We start from the raw sequence: 23127 nt of genomic DNA, 5'->3' as shown, positions 1-23127 counted from the left end.
ATATTGATGTTGCTTCTCTTATTATTATGTTATCAATGTTATTGGTACTTCCTAATTCTTATAAGGTTCATAGTGAAGAGTTAGTCCTAATAACGTGTACAGAGGATACTGACCTTACGTTACTCCGAAAGGTTTAGAACGTGATTCCATGAGTCGAGCATGCATTATATATATGTATCTATTTTACTCTACCGAGCCATGCTATAGTCGGCCGGGTATGGCACCTATTGTGCAACCACTGATCAGTTGGGTTTTACCGAGCTACACGTGGCCGGGTACAATTCTACTGAGCCTTATGATGGCCGGGTACGTTTTTACCGAGCCTATTATTGCCGGGTATGATATGATGATGATGATGCCCACAGAGGCGTATGTTTTAAGTTTATGCATATATACATATGTATGATGCATTGCATGTCAGTAGCCCTCAGAGGTACCCAGATGTTACAGGTTGTATATTCTCTATCCCTGCTTACATTACTGTTCGTACTTATATTTCCTTGCCTTACATACTTAGTACTTTAATCGTACTAACGTCCTTTTATTTGTGGACGCTGCATGTCGTGCTACAGGTCCTGATAGGCAGGCAGGCGCAGCTCCCCCACCACAGTAGGCTGTCCAGTTCAGCGGTGATTGGCAAGATCCCTTCTTCGGACTTGCCGTGGTCTTGGTATGCATTTTTGTTATAGACATTATGGGTATGTCGGGGCCCTGTTCCGGCAATGTTGCAGCACTTATGTTCCTTTAGAGGCTCATAGACAGGTGTCGACTCATGTATAGTTTGGTATGCGTTGTCGGTTGATTTTGTTGTATAGTCTTTCATGGTAGCGTGGTAGCTCGTACCTTATATATAGTTTCTTGATTGTCTGGGCATCCCATGTTATGTATGTTCATGTCATCATCTTTTATTTTTAGTTGTCCATGATCCATGTCTACCAATTATATTAATCTCGTCGCCCCTAAAAGATAATAAATAAGGTTAGATAAAATATATGTTGGTGCTCGGCAAGTATGGCCGGCCAACTAGCCATGACCCTCCAGTTTGGGCCGTGACACTGCCCTCTTCGCATTTGCGAAGATTTTTGTCGTAAATGCGACCTTGGCAGGGATGGTTCTTCTTCGCATTTGCGATGATTTTCGCAATTGCGACTATCTCATTTGCAAGCAAGATGTCACATTTGACTGGTGAAAGAGCTTTTTATTTCGTGACTTAGCTCATTTCCCACTTGGTCTTAGGCAATTTTTGAGAGCATTTGTCGGGTGATTCCATCAACATCAAGAGGTAAGTTATTTCCACCTATTATGAGTTAAATACATGAGTTACATATGGATTTAAACATGAAAAATAGTTGAAATTGTGGGATTTGGAAGAAAACCTAGAAATTGATATTATTGGATTTTGACCATAAATTTGGGTATGGAATTGGGAATAAGTTATATATATGAGTTTGTAGTATTATGAGTAAAGTTTATCTTCGAAAATATTTGGGATCCGGGCATGTGGGCCCGAGGGTGATTTTCAATTTTTCGAGCGGAGTTGGAAATTGTTATAATTTGATTTATAATAAGTATTAGAGTATATATTGGATTTGCACATTGATTGACTAGTTTTGGAACGACGAGCACCGATTTGAGGTGTTAGAGCGACGTTGGAACCGGTTATGGGACTTCAGAGCGAGGTAAGTCTTCTGTCTAACTCTGTGTGGGGAAAACTACCCCCCCCCCCCCAGGTGTTGTAATTGATATGTGCTACATGTTGCGGAGGGCTACATACGTACGAGGTGACGAGAATCCGTAGGTAGCTACATTCATGTTATTGTCGGGGTAGACTCAGATTCACGCCATGCTATAACTGTACTATTTGAGTTATCTCTTATTAAATTCTTTTACTTTGCATTACTACTTGAGACTAGATGGGCTATAGACTTGCTATTGTAGAGATTTGACGAGTTTCATGATTAGCCGTGGAATAATTGTACTCCTCTTACGAATTTCTCCCGCGTTATGTGTTCTCATCGAAAGGTTTCCTCAAAGCTTCTTATAACTCACATGTCCCTTTGTGAGTGGGGTCAAGGAGCCGTCAAAGCTTCTTATTCTAATGGGATCGAGCCGTTCACCTCGACAGGATAGATATATCTATGGTTTGTGTCGTTCGACCCTCGATAGTGCAGATTATGATGGGATCGGGTTGTTCGCCTTGGTAGGATTATGTACCACACTCTTATGGAAGCGGGTTGTTCACTTCGGCAGTATAATAGATGTATCTATGGTTCGTGTCGTTCGACCCTCGACAGTGAACAGATTATGATGAGATTGGGTCGTATGCCTCGACATTTCTATAAAATATTCTCATGAAATCGTGCGTAATATTTGACAAGAAGTCAATGTATCTGTAAGTCTTCCTGATTTAAATTATGACGGCCTATCTGGTGAGATCCATTATGTATATATATATATATATGCGCTCCGGTTGAGGAGGAAATTGCTAATTGAGAGCTTGAGTTTATTGTAGAGAGGAGGATCGTACCACGTAATTATACTTATTTATTTCTCTTATTTACTCTGCCCCATATCTGTTTACTTCTTACTATATCTGTCTTATTGGACCACTAGTAAGTGTCAATGTCGACCCCTAGTCACTACTTCTCTGGGGTTAGGCTAGATACTTACTAGGTGCGCGTTGATTTACGTACTCATGCTACACTTGCTGTGCATTTTTGTGCAGGTACATATATGTCGGGTGGTCTTTTAGGCGCAGAGGCGCGGCTATTCCGGGAACATACCGTGAGCTGCATTTCACATTACGATCCGCAGCTTGCAGAGTCTCGATCAGAGTTATGTATATTCTCCTGTATATTTGTATTCTAGATAGAAGTTGTATTTTATTATATTTCCTAGTTGATGCTCATGCTCTTGTAACACCGAATTTTGGGGGTGCTTATAGGTTGTTCTTTATTGTAATTTTGAAAACATTATCATTTACCCTGTAACTTCTATTTCTTACTATTTAATTGATGAAAATTATGATTTCAAAAATACTAAAATGAGTAATTGAGTTAATCTTTCACTGTTGGCTTTTCTGACGGCGGTATTAGGCGGCATCACGACCTTTAGTGGAATTTGGGTCGTGACAATTTTATTGGCCGGAAACAATTTGGAGTATTTGAAAACTATCAAGTCATGGCTTTTCAAAGTCATTTGACATGAAAGATATGGGTGAGGCTGATTATATCCTTGGAGTTAAGATCCAAAGAGACTGTTCCAAAAAGTTATTGAGTCTATCTTAGGAAACGTATATAAAGAAAATTTTGGAGCATTTTCGCATGAATAGTTGCAAATCCATGGATACTCCTATAACGAGAAGTGAAACTTTAAGCCTTGAAATGTGTCCCAAGATTGAAAATGAAAAGGAATACATATCTCGAGTTTCGTACTCAAGTGCTGGCGGGAGCTTGATATACTATATGATGTGTATTTGCCTAGACATTTGTTATGTTGTAGGTCTGGTTAGCAGGTATCAATCCAATCCTAAAAGAGACCATTGGAAAGGTGTGAGAGAATTTTTAGATACTTGAAGAGAACTGCAGATTATTCACTATGTTATAGTGGAAATGATTTATACTTGAGAGGATATACGGATGTTGATTGGGCTGGTGGCCGGAATGATAGAAAATCAACATCCAGTTATGCTTTCTTACTTAATAGTGCTACGATTTCATGGAAAAGTAAGAAACAAACTTGTACATCCATTTCAACGATGGAAGCTGAGTTTGTGGATTGTGCGTCTGTAGTACAAGAAGCTATTTGGTTGAAGATATTCTTTGAGCATTTGGATATTACAAAGAACTCTCAAGGTCCCATAACTCTATATTGTGATAGTCAAGAGGCTATTGCATACAAAAAAGGTCCTAAGTATCACAGCAAGACCAAACACATTGACATCAAGTATAACTTTGTGAGAGATATGGTAGCAAGTGAAGAGATAAATTTATAGTACATTCCTACGTGAAGCATGATAGTTGATCCTTTTACAAAATCAATATTTAGAGACCTGTTTAAGAAACATGTTATGGCTCTAGGTTTGTGAAGGATATGAATATATTTATGTATTGTAAAATGACCCGATTATTATAATATGCTCATTGATATTTGACTCTTGAATTTATGCTTATATCTCGTATGCATGTGATGAGGTTTGTTGAAAAGTGTGTTGAACAAGTCACGAGATTGGCTCACTCACACGAGCAATCGCCTCTGACGTTAAGAATCGTGAAGAGATGAGACCTTATAGAACCTTAGATAATATGAGGTTTTATTTACTTGTAAAGGTCGATCTTGACAACAAATCAGACTTACGAATTTTAATATTCGATTATGACTTGTTTTGTAAGCCAGATGCGAGTTTCTTTGGAATGTTGGGTTTGAGGATTATTGAAGTGAGAAACTCGGGTTAGACATTCGGAGGTGTCTAGACCAAGATATGATGGTGTTGAATGATTAAAAGAATAAGACACACGCACCAATATAAGGTGAGAACACCATAACATGTGTTTCATACCACGTGTGCTATCGGCCAATGGGATAATGGAAAAATGAATCCCTGTTCTTCATTGTGTGAGATCCCAAAGAAGTTATATTAATTTTTATTGAAATATCCTTTAACCTTTTACTGTCTCTTAAAGTGCCAATCAATGTTGTTACTTTAGCATGTCACTAATAGCCATAGTGAATCGGCAATGCAGTGCATGTCTAGGAAAGCAGTTGATTTGGAATGGAAATATTCGAGTAGAAATAGAAGACAACTAATTTTTTTTATTAATTTAACTTGTATTCATACATCGTCCATTACACTTACCATGAGGGTGTCAAATGTAATTGTGAATACAATTTAAACATGAACTCGATTTTACCTCTTTCGAGGATGAGGGATCAGATAAATACCTAGTAGAATAGCAAATTATGTCTGGGTATTGCGAGTAATAAGATCCTCATGTTAGTAGTAAATCCCTTCCACATGTGATTGGATTTCTACATAGAGTTGTTAAACAACCTTAAAAGGTTTAAGAATATTATGGCTCTTAATGCTCGCAGGTCGCATGAACTATCTGCCAGTATGAATTATGTGTGTTGTTTACATGGTAGTTACTAGTTTGGATCTAGTCCACCTGTGCGAAGTGGGAGATGTTGGATATTAGGTTTAGGTTGCGGGTCACCATGTGGACTGAACCGGCCCATTTTAAAAGAGATTAAACTTAAGGAGGTTACTAATGGAGATTTTGTAACTCCTAAAGACTACTGCACATTATTGAGATAAGTGGGAACGTGCAGTAGTGGTTTTGTATAATGACCCCGCAGGTCGTTTTGAGAGTTGTAGACCTATTCCCCCGTTTACTGCCTATTTTATGCCTTATAGTTGTTATGTGACTTGCCTAGATAGTTCGTTCGAGTCCGGAGAGGTTTTGTGATGAGTTGAGACGCTTAGTTTCAAGGTTAAAAGCTTAAGTTGAAAAAGTTAACCGGATGTTAACTTATGAGAAAACGGCTCTAAATTGGAGTTTTAATGGTTTCGTTAGCTCCGTTGTGTGATTTTGGACTTAGGAGTGTATCGATAGTGAATTGGAGGTCCGTAGTTGAATTAGTCTTGACATGGAGAAAGTTGAAAATTTGGAAGTTTCACCGAGAGAGGACTTAGTGGTTATTGGACTTGGATTGGGGTTTAAGGAGTTGGAGTAGGTCTGTGGTGTCATGTGTGACTTATGTGCAAAATTTGGGGTCAATCAGATATGATTTGATAGGTTTTGGCATCGAATGTAGAAATTAGAAGTTCAAAGTTCATTTGGCTTGAATCTATGCGCGATTCGTGGTTTTAGCACTTTTTGATGTGATTTGAGGGCTTGCCTAAGTTCGTATGATGTTTTGTGACTTGATGGTATGTTTGGTTGAGGTCTCGGGGGCCTCGAGTGATCTTCGGATGCTTAACGGATCAATTTTGGACTTGGTATTATGGCTGATGATTTTCTAGTGTCTGTATCTGGTTTCCTTATACGCGATCATGTGGACAGGTCTGCGATCGCGTAAGCTTGTTTGGGGGTGGTCATTTTTTCCCTATGTTTTTGCAAGTTGGGGTACGCCATCGCGTAGGTTTGGACAGGTAGTCATCGCGAACGCGTTGGCATTGCCACTCGCGAAGAGGAGATGAGGCAACTGGTTCTCACGCGTTTGTGCTTCACAATCGCGTAAGGGAAGACATGATCGTGTAGGTTGGAGGAAGCAGTGGTTGGCATTCGCATGGAGTTCTCCGCATTCGCGTAAGGTAAGTCAGTGGGGCGGATTATTTTGCGCTATGCGAACGTGGGAAGATGGTCGCGTTCGCGATGAAGGATAACTGAGTAGCAGTATCAAATTTCAAAAATGAGGGTTTGAGCACATAACACAAACTTGATTTTGGGAGCTCGGTGGGAGGCGAATCTTGGAGTGATTTTCAAAAGGGTGATTGGGGTAAGTGATTCTTACTTAGTTTTGGTTAATTTTCGTGATTATGTCTTTGATTTCATCATTAAATTAGTGATTTGGGGTGGAAAATTGGGAAAAAATGGAGGAAAGTTCTTAGGCCGAATTATGAGGTTTTGTCGAGATTTTGGTATCGGATTTGAGTAATTTTGGTATGGTTGGACTCGTGGTCAAATGAATGTTCGGAATTTGTGTCTTTTACCTAATTCCGAGACGTGGGCCTGGGGGCAACTTTTGAGTTGATTTTTTGACTTTTGATTAAGAGCTTAGTATTTTCTTATGGAATTGATTCCTCTAGCTCGTGTTGATTATATCGAATTGTTTGTGGCTAGATTTGTGGCATTCAGAGTCCGTTTTGCAAGGCAAAGGCGTGTTGGAGTAAAGATTTGCATGGTTTGAGGTAATAGTTCTAAATTTGGTTTTGAGGGTATGAAACCCCGTATTACGTGTCATATGATTGGTGTTGAGGTGAAGCACATGCTAGGTGACGGGCATATGGGCGTGCACCGTAGGAATTGTGGCTTGGTCAATTCTGTGGTACTGTACAGTTGAATAATCTATTGTTAACCATAAATTCCCATATGTTATGGAAATTAAATTGTAAATCATGTTAGAAATCACGTTTAGGCAATGTGTTGGTACTGTAAAGACCCACTGAGGTGGTGTTATATGTTGAATTATCTACTAATTGTTGTTTTGTACTCAGTCACAGTTTTACTTGAATATTATATATCAGTCTCTATTGTTCTTTATTGATACATTATATCATTGCTGTTTGGGCTGATTATCAGAATTTTTGAGAGCCCGAGAGACTAGAGAGATTAAAGACTAACTGAGACCAAGGGCCTAATTGTGAGGATATATATATAGGATCGGGTTGCATGGCATAGCATGTTTTATTGATTTATACCATGATTGGCTTGTTGTAGCGCTTGGGCTGAATGAGACCCTCCGGAGTCTGTACACACACTCAGTGGGCGCAGGTACCTACAGAGTGCTAGTGCGGGTGCCGAGCGACTGGGAGAAATGAGGGACTGTGGTGAATGAGTGACTGTGAGATTGGAGTGAATTGGAGGACTGGGTGAATGTTACTCTGAGATTATGCACTTGATTTCATTTTTGTTGTACTTCAGCTGGCATATATCACTGTCATGTAACTTTTGAGAGATATTATATCCTAATTCAATTGAACTTGACATGAATTATCTGTTTTGGCCTTAATTGTCAAACTTGAATGCATGTCTATTTCCCTATGTTGTAATTTTAGTAATTGAAATATATCAGTGAATCTCCCACTACTTTCAGTCCATTAGTTAGTTTTGTTACTTACTGAGTTGGTTTTACTCACACTACACCCTTGATGGTAGGCTATCATCCCATATTTTAGTCATTTATTGCACTCTAACAAATTGCACTTTAATTGAGTTTGAGCTTTAATTGATAATATTTTGCACTAATTATGTATTTTATGCTTTGTAGGAGTAATTCAAGGTGATGTAGATGTTATGGAGCTAATTCGAGTGATTAGGAGCTTTGAAGTCTGAGTAAAAGCTAAGGGATTAAGCCGGAATCGCGTCCAGGGGTCGAGAACATCTAAACTTCAAAAATCAAGCAAAAAGGCAAGCTCTAAGAAAAACCCACACCCACGGTGCATGGGGTGGCGCATGGGGCGGTGCATGGGGTGGCGTATGGGGCGGTGCATGGCGTGCCGTGGCTGCCCATTTTGCTGTTGTTGTGAATTGGCGAGGTCCCTGATAAACTCCACTACCACCCCGCATGGCGCGTCTCCCCATGCGGCGCGCCTGTGTATTTTTTATAGAGTAATTTTCCTATTTCTGCTAGGAGAAGGTGTTTTCATCTGGGCCCAACCCTACTTGGTATAAATACATGAAAAAACGTTAATTTCTGTACTTTTAACACATCTTAGACCTAAGGAAGCTAAGGAGGAGGTGGAGAAGCAAAAGAACAAGGATTTCATCATTCAATCCTCACTCAAGACAAGAGTTTGGATCGTTTTACGTTTTCCATTAACTTAAACATATTTGTAATGAATTACTCCATATTTATGGAGTAGTTCTCTTTACGGTTTCATGGATTTGGTGTATTGATATTTGTTTGTGGATATTAACTCTAGTTTTATGTATTGAATTGTTTTGAAGGTTTATAATCATTGCCTCTATATTCACTTGTTAATGTAATCGAGAGAGGCATAACTTGTGATATCTTTGCATTCTATTTGGTTGGTTGAATTCATTAATTCTTCTAAGTAATCGGAAGATGCTAGTTGAATTGTTAATTAAACCTAGTTAGGACGATAATCGAGAGAGGTTCTCCTAAAGACCAATCCACTATGAATTCTTGCATATCTTCACCGGGATTAAAATTGGTTCATCTTGTGAGGTTGAGACTTAATCGAGAGAAGAGTTTCTACTAAATAATTGAACTAATAACCAAGTGAATTCGAGAAACTCACTTGAATATTAGAAGTGAATTATCTAGAGTTAGGTCCCAAACACTTGTCTTGCACCTATCCTATCAACCCTATCTTCTCCCAATTGACAACCTTCTTTGCTCATTACTTGCATCGATAGTCATTAACCAATAGTTTAGACTCTAAGTTAATTTTAGTCTTAATCACATAAATCTAAATTGTTGATCATCTTGGATAGCAATCTAGCTACAAACTACGGTAATACTGTTTAACTCCAAACCCCGTGGATACGATAAATATTCGACTAGCTAGCATATTTAAGTGTGTGTTTTACGCTCATCAAATTTTGGCATCGTTTCTAGGGATTGGAAATCAATAGCATTTGAAATAGTTTGTGGGTGTTTATTCAGGAATTTTTTCTTTTTATTTTATTTTTCTCTTTTTACATTTGGTGTTCTTTGACAATGTGCATGCTACAGGTTAGATTGGTGCATGACTCAATCTTTTGGGATTTAGTGCAACCATATGAACCAAAAATCGAAAGACAACTGTGATAGTTGAGGAAGGAAAGAAATTTCCAGGAGAAAATGGAGAAGGTTGGGCAATCCTCAACTAAGGAAACTATGGCTGGAGATGATGATAATGTGGATTTGGCTGCGAGAGAGGCAACCCAACAAAGAGAAAAAGTTGCACACGATGATGAGGAAGTAGCTCTAAGAGATGTACAAATTGCCTGTGAAAAGGGGAGGGCTCGAAGAATTGCTCAAAATCAGCTTTTGGTTCCAGACCATTTCGGAAACATAGCTCCCGAAAAAGGGAGACCACTTGGCGATTATGCTAGACCAGTCTACAATCAAGGTTTATCAAGTATGAGACCACCTCCAATTGCAGCTAACAATTTCGAATTAAAGGAAAGGTTGCTTCAAACCCTTCAAAACTGTTGTGTCTTCAGAGAAATGCAAAACGAAGATCAAAACAACCATCTAATGGACTTCGAGGAGATTATGAACACTTTTCAATATAATGGTGTGTCACAAGATGCAGTGCATTTAAGGACATTCCCTTTCACACTCTAAGATGATACAAAGCATTGGCTTCGAAGCTTGCCCAAGGAATCAATTAGAACATGGGAGGAGATGACCAGAAAATTTCTTGCTAAATATTTCTCATCAGTTAAGACGGGCAAGTTTAGAAGAGAAATCCATAACTGGAGATAGTCAGAAAATGTCAACATAGCAGAATTAAACTCTGGATAAAACTCAAGGACTTTTGGGATGGATTGACACCGACCTCACGTAGAACATTGAGCAATGCAGCTAGAGGCCCATAGATAAAAAAGACTTCAGAGGAGATAGTCATAATTCTAGATGAGTTATTTGAAGTGGCAAACTGTTGACCCTCTGAGATTGCTGAAATAAGAAGATCAACTGGTGTTCACCAAGTTGATGTTAAAACATCTATGCAGGTACAACTTGATGCTATGGCCAAAGAAATAAGGAAGCTGACTTTAGCCTCGATACGCCATGAGCCTTATGCAGCATATGATATATGTAGAAGAGGACACCCTACTCATGAGTGTTAAGCTTCAATGGAGGAAGTGAATATTGTGGGTAATTATAACTTCAACGCAATGAGTCAGAATCTCCTCGATTTTTCATGGGATTCACCTTGGGTACTACAAATTTATATCAACAAAACAACCCCAGATTTCAGGGACAAGGAGCTTCAGGATTTCAAAATCAACAGAGGCAGCGGTTTCAGCCTCAACAATCAAATCTGTTTGGGCTAGAAGATCTTATGAAATCATTTATTCTCAAAATTGATGAGAGACTTGAAGATCATAGCTCAGCTATACGGGAACATCGTGCAGCTATCACAGAAATTGGTACATGTTTGTGAAGCTTGGAAAGACAAGTGGGATAAATTGCAACTATATTGTCTAGGAGAATCTTAGGTACTCCGCCAGCTGATACTGAAAAGAATCTCAAGGAAACGGTAAATGATGTGACTTCGAGAAGAGGGCAAGTATTGAAAGATCCCACTCCAATCCAAAAAGAGGTGATACCTGGAAAAAAAATGGGGAGCAGCTGAATATTGAAGCTGATAAAAAGAAAAGGCAAGAAGGGAGCTGACAAAAAGAAGAAGGAAGAGATTTCAAGAATGGAGGAACATGATGTAAGCGAGCATATGCCTGCTTTACCTTTTCCCCAAAAGGTCTATAGAGAAGCTGGACAAGCAGTTTGAGAGATTTCTAGATATGCTGAGACAGGTTAATGTAAATTTGCCATTCATAGAAGTTCTCTTAGAAATACCAGCTTATGCAAAGTTCTTGAAGGAAATCCTTACAAAGAAGAAAAATATAGAAAAGACCTCAGTGGTCAAACTCACAGAGCATTACAGTGCAATCTTGTAAAATAAACTCCCACAAAAGTGTGGAGATTCAGGGAGTTTTACCATATACACTTGCTCTTTAGTACTCTTAACTTTGATAAACCTTTATGTGATTCTGGTGCCTCAATTAATTTAATGCCTCTGTCAATTTACAAGAAACTGGAGAAATAAGATCAGTACCAATATCATTGCAACTGGTAGATCAAACAAAGATAATACCCGAGGGGATAGTTGAAGATGTCTTAGTGCGGGTGGATAAGTTTGTATTTCTGTAGACTTTATAGTGGTGAAGATGGAGGAGAACAAGAAGATACCCCTCATCTTAGGAATACCATTCTTAGAAACGGGTAGAGCAATATTAGATATACATGAGAGAAAGCTCATGCTTAGAGTGGGCGAGGAGACAGTGGCTTTGAGATGAATGTAGAAAAGGGGGTGAAAAAGGAGAAGCCAACTGTAAGTTTTGAATGGAAGGTGAAAGGTGTGAAGGAGAAAGCTGCAGTGATTGAAAAAGACAAGTGTGAGGTGTATCCCAAGAAGGCTGAGAAGAAGTTGTCTACATAGATGTGTGCACTGGTTCGGGCGTGTGGAATGGAACCCGACATTGATTCAGACCCTAACTAGATATTCAGGAAAGTTTTCTCTACCTTATGCTTTTTAATATTGTGTCATGGAAAAATACCACAACTTAGAGTGTGGGGTGGGGGGTATTTGTATGTTGTATGTATATTAGTCTTAGCTTTGCTTTTGTTAGTGTTAGTAGTTAGAGATAGTAGAAAAAATTGGAAAAAAAACATAAAAATTTTAAAATTGTCGACTCTTCCCGATGATGGATATCATCGACAGGTTTCTTGAGGGATGAAAGTCGAAGGAAAAAGACAAAAAAGATTTTCATTTGTTAGGTGGTACAATAATGCCCCCTTGGTTTTTCTTTTTGTCGCGGTTCTTTTCCAAAAGTTTTGTTTGAATCATGTGTAGGTAGTTTTTATTTTTGTTAGGAGTAGAGAACCTTGTGCTATGATTTGAATTGGAAACAATATCTCTTTAGTTTATTATGCCTTGAGAATTATAAGTGCTTTAGTTGTGACGTTTAGGCTAAATTTTTGAGTATTGTATAAGTACTTTAAATTGTATGATCTTAACTTTGCTTAACTATTTTGACTAGAGTATCTTGATGAGTCTGATCTTGAGTGAGTTATGTGTCATGTGTGTGTGTGTGAGGTTTTTGTGTTATCCTATGCAATGCATTTGATGTCTAGAATTTGCCCTATATGTTTGCAAAGTGAAATAGTAGTTTTATTTAGTCTTGGAAGTGATATAGGCATTTCTTTGTTGAGCCATATATATGTGTTTACCCGACGACGTGCTATGTATCTTAGTTAACCCCTTTGAGCCTGTAATCATATTTCCTTGGCAACCACATTACAAGCCTTACTCATTCGTTTGAATTGATCATCTATCTGAACCTTTTCACCTCTAGTGAGCACTTGAGTTTGTTATGAACTTTGTAAAAGTTGAAGTGTGGGGTGGTTAGTTTGGCTTTTGAGTGGAACTATTAAAATAAGGAGAAAGGTGCAATGTTTTGAAAAAGTAAGAGCTACTTGAATTGAATAAGAAAAGAAAAAGAAAAAATAGTTGTAGTGTTGTGAAAAATATTCATTGATAAGTGGTAATTCTTGATGTAACGGTGCTTAAAGAAGTAGGGAGTTAATGTATATCGATGTGAATGTGGAGTATGGTTTGACATAAGTATGGGGTTCTGAATGTTAAATTTTATGTATTAAAAGTGCTTAGGGAGGTGTAGTCGCTCTTAAATCTAAATGTATCCTACCCGTCCCACAGCTTACATTACAACCAATTAAAATCCTACTTGATCCTTGACCGAATGAACTCAATTAGTAGAGTAGTACACTACGGGCAACCCTATTGTGCATTTTTGTGGCATATGAATGTTAATTTTGAGAGTGAGTGAAATCTTTCTATCTTGAGTTCCTGATTGTTCTTAAATTTTATTGTATGTGGAACTACTCTCTACTGTTGTGTGAGCGCACTTGATTCATAAAGGAAAGATAATGTCGTTGACCTCTATTTTAGAGTAAGTGGGTGAGTTGTGAATAATGTGTGGTAATTGTGAGTCAAATCGTGAGGTGAATATGTTGCACTATTATGTTTAGTCTATCTTAAATATTCTTGGTGTAATGAGTTAGGAGTGTTGTTTAATAAGGTCATGTCTATATAAAGTGTAGTTTGATTGCTCAAGGAAGAGCAACGCTTTAATTGTGGGGTGTTGATGGTAGGTGATCATCCCGTATTATAGTCACTTATTGCACTCTAATTTACTGCACTTTAATTGAGTTTGAGCTTTAATCGCTAATGTTTTGCACTAATTATGTATTTTATGCCTTGTAGGAGTGATTCAGAGTGATGTAGATGTTATAGAGCTAATTCGAGTGATTTGGAGTTTTGAAGTCTGAGTAAAAGCCTAGAAGATTAAGCTTGAATCGCGTTCGGGGGTCGAGAACCACGTCTGAACTTCAAAAAGGCAAGCTCTAAGAAAAACCCACACTCACGACTGCCCATTTTGCTGTTGTTGTGAATTTGCAAGGTCCCTGATAAACTCTACTACCACCCTGCGTGGCGCGTCGCCCCATGCGGTACGCCTGTGTATTTTTTTCAGAGTAATTTTCCTATTTCGGCTAGGAGAAGGTGTTTCGTCTGGGCCCGACCCTACTTGGTATAAATACATGGGAAAATGTTAATTTCTGAACTTTTGACACATCTTAGACCTAAGGAAGCAAAGAAGGAGGTGGAGAAGCAAAAGCACAAGGATTTCATCATTCAATCCTCACTCAAGACAAGAGTTTGGATCGTTTTATGTTTTCCTTTAACTTAAATATATTTTTGATGAATTACTCCATATCTATGGATAGTTCTTTTTAGGGTTTGATGGTTTTGGTGTATTGATATTTGTTTGTGGATATTAACTCTAGTTTTATGTATTGAATCATTTTGGATGTTTTTAATTATTTTCACTTGTTGATGTATTCGAGAGAGGCATAACTTGTGAAATCTTTGCATTCTATTTTGTTGGTTAAATTCATTAATTCTTCTTAGTAATCGGAAAAGGCTAGTTGAATTATTGACTAAACCTAGTTAGGAGGATAATCGAGAGAGGTTCTCCTAAAGACCAATCTACTACGATTCTTGCATATCTTCATGGGGCTTAAAATTGGTTCATCTTGTGAGGTTGAGACTTAATCGAGAGCGGAGTTTCTACTAAACAATTGAACTAATAACCAAGTGAATTCGAGAGACTCACTTGAACATTAGAAGTGAATTATCAAGAGTTGGATCCCAAACATTTGTCTTGCAACTATCCTATCAACCCTATCTTCTCCCAATTGATAACCGTCTTTGCTCATTACTTGCGTTGATTGTCATTAGCCAATAGTTTAGACTCTTAGTTAATTTTAGTTTTAATCACATAAATCTAAATTGTTGATCATCTTGTATATCAATCTAGCTACAAACTACGATAATATTTTAACTCCCAATCCTTGTAGATACGATATTATATTATACTATATTTGGCTAGCGAGCATATTTAAGTGTGAGTTTTCCGCCCGTCAACCTTGCACTTCGTGTGCAGATTCAGGTATTTTTGGACGCGATGGGTGTTGATTATCTGCGCAGCTTGATCATTTGGAAATTTCAAGATAGCTACCCGGCATTCGCAGACCTTGGCTCTTCTTCCCTATCTTTCAGCTTTATGTATTTAGTTTTAGTTTTCATAGATAGTATTTTTAGACTTGTGTTGTATAGATGCTCATGTACTTAGATTTTGGGGACTTCCGTATTGGATTTTGATCTTCCATCCAGATTATGAGAGCTTTAATTATTTATACTATTTTAGCTTATTTTTCATTTAAAAGTGTTGGAAATATTTTGAAATATCGGCTAGCCTAGTACCACATAAGGCGCCATCACAACATGCTATGTTTTGGGTCATGACATTTTTATTAGTATTTTTTTGCTCTATTCCTTTTCTATCTCTCTCTCTCTCTCTCTCTCTCTCTCTCTTGTAGAAGAATTCTCAAGTGTGTGAAATCTTTTTATTCTTCTCCCAAAACACACGTACAAAAGAGAGAAGGCATCTAGTTTGTGAAAAGTATTTGGTTTCCAAGAGAGACGAAGTCAGACTTGAGTAATTGATCAAAGCAGGTTTTGTAAGACTTCCGCTACTATTAACAGGTACACAAATCGATGTCCCTGTTACTATTTAATCTACATGAATGTCCGTTTGCAATGGCTTCCCTAATGGTGCAGAGGATCCTATCTTTGACATTGATGGTTATCTTGAAATCTATTATTTCCAGGAAAGATGTGTCATGAGGTTCTTGAATCTTGAGAGAGTTTGAAGAAAGAATTAGTGGCTTCACAACAGTTGAAGCAGAATCTGATAAAGTATCCAGTTGTTACTTGGGTTGATGTGCATAACCGATATCAATCAAAAATTAGAGTCGAAGATGATTAATTTGGGGCTCATTCCGGGTTCGTTTATCGCATTAGTCCCATCGACGGAGTCAAGAGAGACATCGACCATGAACCGAGGTCAAACAAAGTTCGATACCAGTCGTACAATGGAGATCGAAGAAGCAGTGTGTCCGGACGGAATTCTATGCAAAATGAAAAGAGAAATGATCGAGGTTAGAGCAGTCGGGGAGTCATGAGCAAGAACGATTTCGACAGGCCAATCAGGCCTAAAGAAACACCAAGGTTATCGGAATATAACTTTAATGTTGATGCCATCGTATCCATCAAGGGCCGATGTTAAAACACACCAAAGTATCCATCATAAGGGAAAACGGACTCAAGATTACATACCAGAAGGAATTTTGTCTTTCAACGATGATGATCCAGAAGGGATCATTCAACCCTATAACGATGCACTTGTAATATCTGTACTCATAAACAAATCTCGAGTTAATTGTACGTTAATTGATCCAGGTAGCTCAGCCAACATCATCCGATTGAGGGTCGTAGAACCGCTCGGCCTACAAGATCAAATCGTGCTTGTAGTCCGAGTTCTAAACGGATTCAACATGGCATGTGAAACCACTAAAGGAGAGATAACGTTACCAGTGAATGCCGTTGGGACCATCCAGGAGGCTAAGTTTTATGTGATTGAAGGAGACATGAGGTACAACGTCCTATTCGAGAGTCCATGGATCCACAACACGAGGACAGTGCCCTCGACTCTTCACCAAGTGCTAAAATTTCCAACTCCATAAGGGATAAAAACAATCTACGGAGAACAACCAGCTTCAAAGAAAATGTTTGCAGTCAAAGAGGTGATTTCGGTATCAACACTCGCAACGTCAAAAGAACCAAGTTTGGGTACAAAGTAGGAGGCTAAATAGCAATCACTGACATCAGCCATGACCCAATCGGATAAATAGGGGATCAATGAAGATGATGCTTACGGGGTTCCCAGATCTTTTATAGCCCTTGATGATTCCGACGCCACTAAATCAACGGTCGAGGAGCTGGAACATGTCAAATTGATCGAACAACTACCCGATCAGAAGGTATAATTGGGCACAGGGTTAACTCCCGAGCTCAGGAAAAAACTCATTCAACTTCTTATATCTAACATAGATTGTTTCGCTTGGTCCCACCTTGATATGAGAGGGATCACACCAGAGATAACCACTCACAAGCTAAGCCTGGACCCGAAATTCCACCCGGTCAAGTAGAAGAGCAGACCCCAGTCCGAGGTTAAACATGCTTTCATCAAGGACGGGGTATCTAAACTCCTTAAAATAAGTCAATTCGGGAGATAAAATACCCGGATCGGTTAGCAAATGTAGTGGTAGTTCCTAATAAAGAGAACAAATTAAGAATCTGTGTACACTATAAGAATTTGAATAAGGAGTGTTCCAAGCGTTCTTTCCCTTTGCCCAACATCGATCACATGATTGATGCCACGGCCGCCCATGAGATCCTCAGTTTTCTCGATGCTTATTCCGGGTACAACCAAATACGGATGAACCCGGATGATTAGGAAAAAACCTCCTTCATCACTAAGTACGGCGCATACTGCTATAACATGATGCCATTCAAATTGAAAAATGTCGGTGCCACTTATGAACGCCTAGTAAACCACATGTTCGAAGAATAAATAGGGAAATTAATGGAAGTTTATATTGACGCTATGTTGGTTAAGTCCCTGCGAGTAGAGGACCATTTAAAGCATTTGCAGGAAACCTTCAGCATATTTAAGAAGTACAATATGAAGCTGAACCCGGAGAAATGTGTGTTTGGAGTCGGATTAGGTAAATTTTTTGGGTTCATGTTATCCAACCGGGGAATCGAGATCAACCCCGACAAAATCAAATCCATCGAAGATATCATAGTGGCAGACAACGTAAAGGTTGTGTAAAGGTGCATAGCCGCCCTGGGGCGATTCATCTCAAGGTCCTCCGATAAGAGCCACAAATTCTTCTCGCTACTGAAGAATAAAAACAACTTCTCATGGACCCCTGAATGCCAACGGGCCTTGGAAGCACTCAAGCGATATCTATCGAGCCCTCTACTTCTTCACACGTCGAAAGGAGACGAACAACTATACATGAACTTAGCGGTACCATAGATAGCGGTAAGTGGAGTCCTGGTCTGGGAAGAGCAAGGTATGCAATTTCCAATTTACTATGTTAGCAGGACTCTAGGTGAGGCCGAAACTAGGTACCCTCACCTAGAAAAATTGGCATTCGCTTTGCTAAGTACCTCTAGGAAACTGAAACCATATTTTCAGTGCCATCCTATATGTGTTGTGACTACTTACCCATTGCGAGATATAATGCATAAACCCGAGCTCTCGGAGCATTTGGCCAAATGGACTGTGGAAATCAGCGGGTAAGACATTGAATATTGGCCTCGAACATCTATTAAATCTCAAATTTTGGCACATTTTGAGGTCGAATTTACACCGACCCTAATACCTGAGGTCGAAAAAAGGTTGTTGGTAAACTCGGGGACCTCTTCAGGGATCTAGACCCTATTTACAGATGATGCCTCAAAGGCAAAATGGTCCAGACTTGGCATCGTACTGAAGCCACCAACAAGCAACGTAGTTAGACAATCCATTAGAACTATGAAATTAACTAACAACGATGCTAAATACGAGGCCATGATTGCAGGCCTCAAACTAGCCAAAAGCTTGGGGGCGGAGGTGACCGAAGCTAAGTGCGACTCCCTCTTTGTGGTGAACCAAGTTAATGGGACATTCATGGTCAAAGAAGAACGAATGCAAAGATACATAGGCAAGTTGCAAGTGACATTACATCGGTTTAAGTAGTGGACTTTGCAACACGTGCCTCAGGATCATAATAGCAAGGACAATGCCCTTGCAAACTTAGGGTCGTCAATCGAGGACGACAAGCTCAACTCGGGGGCAGTCGTAGAACTCATGAGATCGATAGTGGAAGAAGGTCACTCCAAAATAAATTCTACATTCTTGACTTGGGATTGTAGAAACAAATACGTAGAATATTTGAAGACTGGGAAAATGCCCTCGGATCTAAAAGAATCGAGGACCCTTCCTACAAAGGCATCCCGGTTTAGCTTGTCTGAAGACGGAACCTTGTTCAGAAAAACATTCGATGGACCACTAGCAATATGTCTAGGACAAGGAGATACCAAGTACATTCTGAGGGAAATTCACGAAGGCACCTGCGGAAATCATTCAGGTGCCAAGTCATTAGTCCAAAAAATACTTAGAGTCGACTACTACTGGATCGATATGGAAAAGTACACGAAGGATTTCGCACAAAAATGTGATGAATGTCAAAGACATGCTCCTATGATACGTCAATCCGGAGAGTTGCTACATTAGGTTTTGTCACCGTGGTCGTTTATGAAGTGGGTAATGGACGTTGTTGGCCCCCTTCCATAAGCACCTGGTAAGGCTCAATTTTGTATTGTTTATGACTAACAATATTTCTAAGTGAGTTAAAGCCTAGGAATACGTGAAGATCAGGTGGAAGGAAGTCATCGACTTCATTTGGGACCACATCATATGCCGGTTCAAGATGCCAGCCGAGATCTTGTGCGACACTAGGAAACAATTCATCGGTAGCAAAGTGACCAAGTTTCTCGAAGACCATAAGATCAAAAGGATCCCATCAACACCCTATCACCCTAGTGGGAACAGACAAGCAAAATCGACCAATAAAACCATACTCCAAAACCTTAAAAAGAGGTTAACGCCAAAGGAAAATGGAAGGAAATCCTGCTCGAAGTCCTTTGGTAATACTGTACGACCTCGAAGTCCAATACTGGGCCACCCCATTCTCGCTGGTTTACAGCATCGAAGCTCTAATACCGGTCGAAGTTGGGGAACCAAGTGTCAGATTCCGTATGCAACCAAGGAATCAAATGACGAGGTCATGAGTACCAGCTTGGAGCTATTAGATGAAAGGTGTGAAGCTGCCCTTGTCCGATTGGCCGCCCAAAAGCAGCGAATTGAGAGGTATTACAATCGAAGAGCCAACCTTTGAAATTTAAATGCCGGGGACTTGATGATAAGGAAGGTTACACCAAGCACCCAAAATCCCAACGAGGGGAAACTGGGGCCGAACTAGTAAGGGCCATACCAAATTCTTGAGATCACCGAAAAAGGATCGTACAATCTCGGGGCAATGAACGGTGAACGACTACAGAATATTAGAACATAACTCACTTGAAGAGATACTATTGCTACAGTAAGACCCCATTCATTCCCTTTTATTTAGTTTTGAACTAACACTTGCAGGTAACCAACAAGGAGCATGTATTGCACTCTTTTTCCCTTGAACCAGTTTTGTCCCAAATGGGTTTTTCGGCAAGGTTTTTAACGAGGGAGCAGTGGATCGTGATAACTTAGAATAGAAGGCCAGTTATGAACCGGTGTCAAATATTGCATCAACAGTATCCGAGGATTTTCTCTATGATCAACCTCGAATACTTAGGGCATTACCCTCGAATATCGACTTTAGCAAGGAAAGAAACTTCGTGATTGAAATGTCTCGATAGATAGGATTTATTGTAAGGGCCAAATGGTCAAATGAACCGTGCCCCAATAGACTACTCGATCCATGGTAGAAAGCATGTACACATGTATAACTGTTATGCACAAGAATAAAAAGAAGTCTCTTCCTTGCGGATAAATATCTTGTCCTTTAAAAAATTTCTTGCATTTCTTAAGGAATTTCCTACATCTGATCCCCTAAAGGTATCGAGCCCAAGGGACATCTTAATCTGAGTTCGAACAATCACTCTCACTCAGGGACTACCATCCGAAAACAAACTCGAACGGTCCGAGCAATCGGAGCTCGGGGGCACAAGACCTATTAGGAAACGCCAGAATTTTAAAGTCTACGGCTATCCCACTCGGGAACTGTTATCTTAGGCAAACCCGGATTACTCGGGATAACAAGCCCACTGGGCAACACCCGAACTCTAAAAGGCTACAGCCATATTAACACGGCTTGGATATGTCCGAGACCCATAACAAACCAGCAAGGCCTTAAAAATTCTTAACTGGTTCTAATGGCTACCCTCAACAAACTATAATCTAAAAAAAGTATAAGTACTTTGGGTAAAAAAATCGGTCACACCGAACCCCTACGATGCTTTAAAAACAAAATAATATTGAAGGCAAGCCTTGTTTGAACCTCTGAGCATAACCTAACTATACCATGCTAAGGCATTTTAATCTTTGCAAGTATAAATGACAAAGCAAAGGAAAAAACTCAGAGATTGTTGAAGGGAAGAAAGCTTTATATACATATCAAAAGTTTTTTACAAGGGCCAAAACGGCCTCGATACAAATTTTTACAAAGGCCAAACGGCCTCAACCAAAAAAGTAATACAAATGCAAAAAAACGAAAGAGCCTAAGTGGCCTAGTCTTCGCCGGGGGCCACATCATTGCCTTCGGGGTCTCCTCCACCCTCGGACTCGCCCAAATCTTCGGAATCTTCATTATCTTCGGGATAGGCCAATGTTTTTGCCTTAGCTTCAAGCTCTTTGGCACTCAATCTCAGCCGATATGGCGAAACCTCGAGCATGAATTTCCTCGAGGGCCTCCCTTCGAGATTGTCGCTTCCCATACTCGATGATATCCTTTGCTCAAACCTGACCCGCCTCGGCATCGGCCTTACAAATAGCAACCATCTCATCTGCATCGACTTTAACCACCTTGGCCTCCGACTTGGCCATCTCAAGCTCCTTTGCCATATTTTCTCGATCGAAGACGGCTGAATTTAGCCGAGACTGGAACTCCTCGACTTTTTTGGCCTGCACCAAGGTTTTTTTCCCATACAGCTCGCAGCTGGACCTCAGCCAAAGCCAATTGTACCCGGGCAGTCTCCTTTTCCGAGGCCAAGCGATCCATGTTTCTTTTCCATTCTTTGGCCTCGGCCTTTACTGCATCCACCTTTGCCCGGAGCTGCTCGATCTAATCAAGCTTCTTTTGGACCTACGGGTTCGGACAATTAATCACCGTGTCCGACTCATCATCACTAATCTCAAAACTCTTCTTATTACCTGCTCAACCAGGTCGGCATGCTCCTTCCAAGCCACCTCTAGCTCAGCTCGGAGGCTCTTAGCCTCCCCTTCACACTGCTCGCTTAGAAGTTTGTAAGCATCTTTCCTCTCAGTGAGCCCTCGAATCTCGATATCATATTGGTTTAACTCTTCCCGATACCGGATAAAAGTTTCATGATGAAGCATCGAGGCCTACAAACATAACGAGAAAGGTTATGATCATCTATAAATTAATCTAAGTACAAATTAGAAATCATCAAGAGGTATCTGAAGTTACCCGGTTTAGCGCCTGTTGAGCTTCATTGAACAGGAAGGGCGCTTCCACCTCGTTCATCTTGGCTTGGTCCTCCTCGGTAACTAAGCACCGAAGGTAACTGGCCACCCCTACGGGGGTAGATAAGACTCGGGCATCCTCCGAAATTGAGAAAATAATTGATCGCTTCCGGTCAGGATCCACGGTTGGAGCTAGGAACCGATTGACTAATTTTGGGCTTAAGGAAGGCTCATTTGTTCCCGAATATGTACTCTTCCTTGGCACTTCTAAGTCACCCAAACCGATGACGTCCTCTGTGGTGGTAGAATCCACGCCATCGAAAAGGTCGTGGAATGGGTCATCCGCTCCATGGGCCCCCTCATTAGAGCGAGGTTTCACTGACTGGGCCTCGTTGATCATAGACTCAGTGAATGAAGGTGACTCGGTGATGTCTATCATCTCAAGTGCATCCTTAGGGGAACTACCCTCATCCCGAGAAGCCTCGACCACGGCCTCTACATTGGCCGCAACCGCAACCTCTTCGTTGGCCTTCTTGGCTCGAGGTAGATCGGCCTCACCTCTCTCTGGTTCAGAGGCTCCTTGCCCAAAGAAATGCGACCGCACGTGGGCTACCAGTTCAGAGGCTTATTCTTCTTCTTCTTCGGATTCATCCCTCAGCCGGCGGAGAGAGTCCGATGATGGTACTTGGGAACTGGTGTTTTCCTTAGATTTGTGCACCATCCTCCTCCTCAGTTTTTTCTTCTCCGAGTTCGGAGAGCTCAGAACCTTTTTTCTCTTCTTCTCCTCACCCTGTCTCGGAGCAGGGGACCCAGCGGGGCCATCCTCATCACCGGATGGAGGCCTCATGGCGACGTCCTTGGAAAGAAATAAAACGAGTAAGAAATCAGTGACATAAAAGAAAACCAAGTGGTATTCACCCAGGAAAGGAACTTCACC

The sequence above is a fragment of the Nicotiana tabacum genome, chromosome 3 (genome assembly GCF_000715075.1).
Source record: "Nicotiana tabacum cultivar K326 chromosome 3, ASM71507v2, whole genome shotgun sequence".
NCBI lineage: Eukaryota > Viridiplantae > Streptophyta > Magnoliopsida > Solanales > Solanaceae > Nicotiana > Nicotiana tabacum.
Note: the sequence above shows the minus strand (reverse complement) of the source record.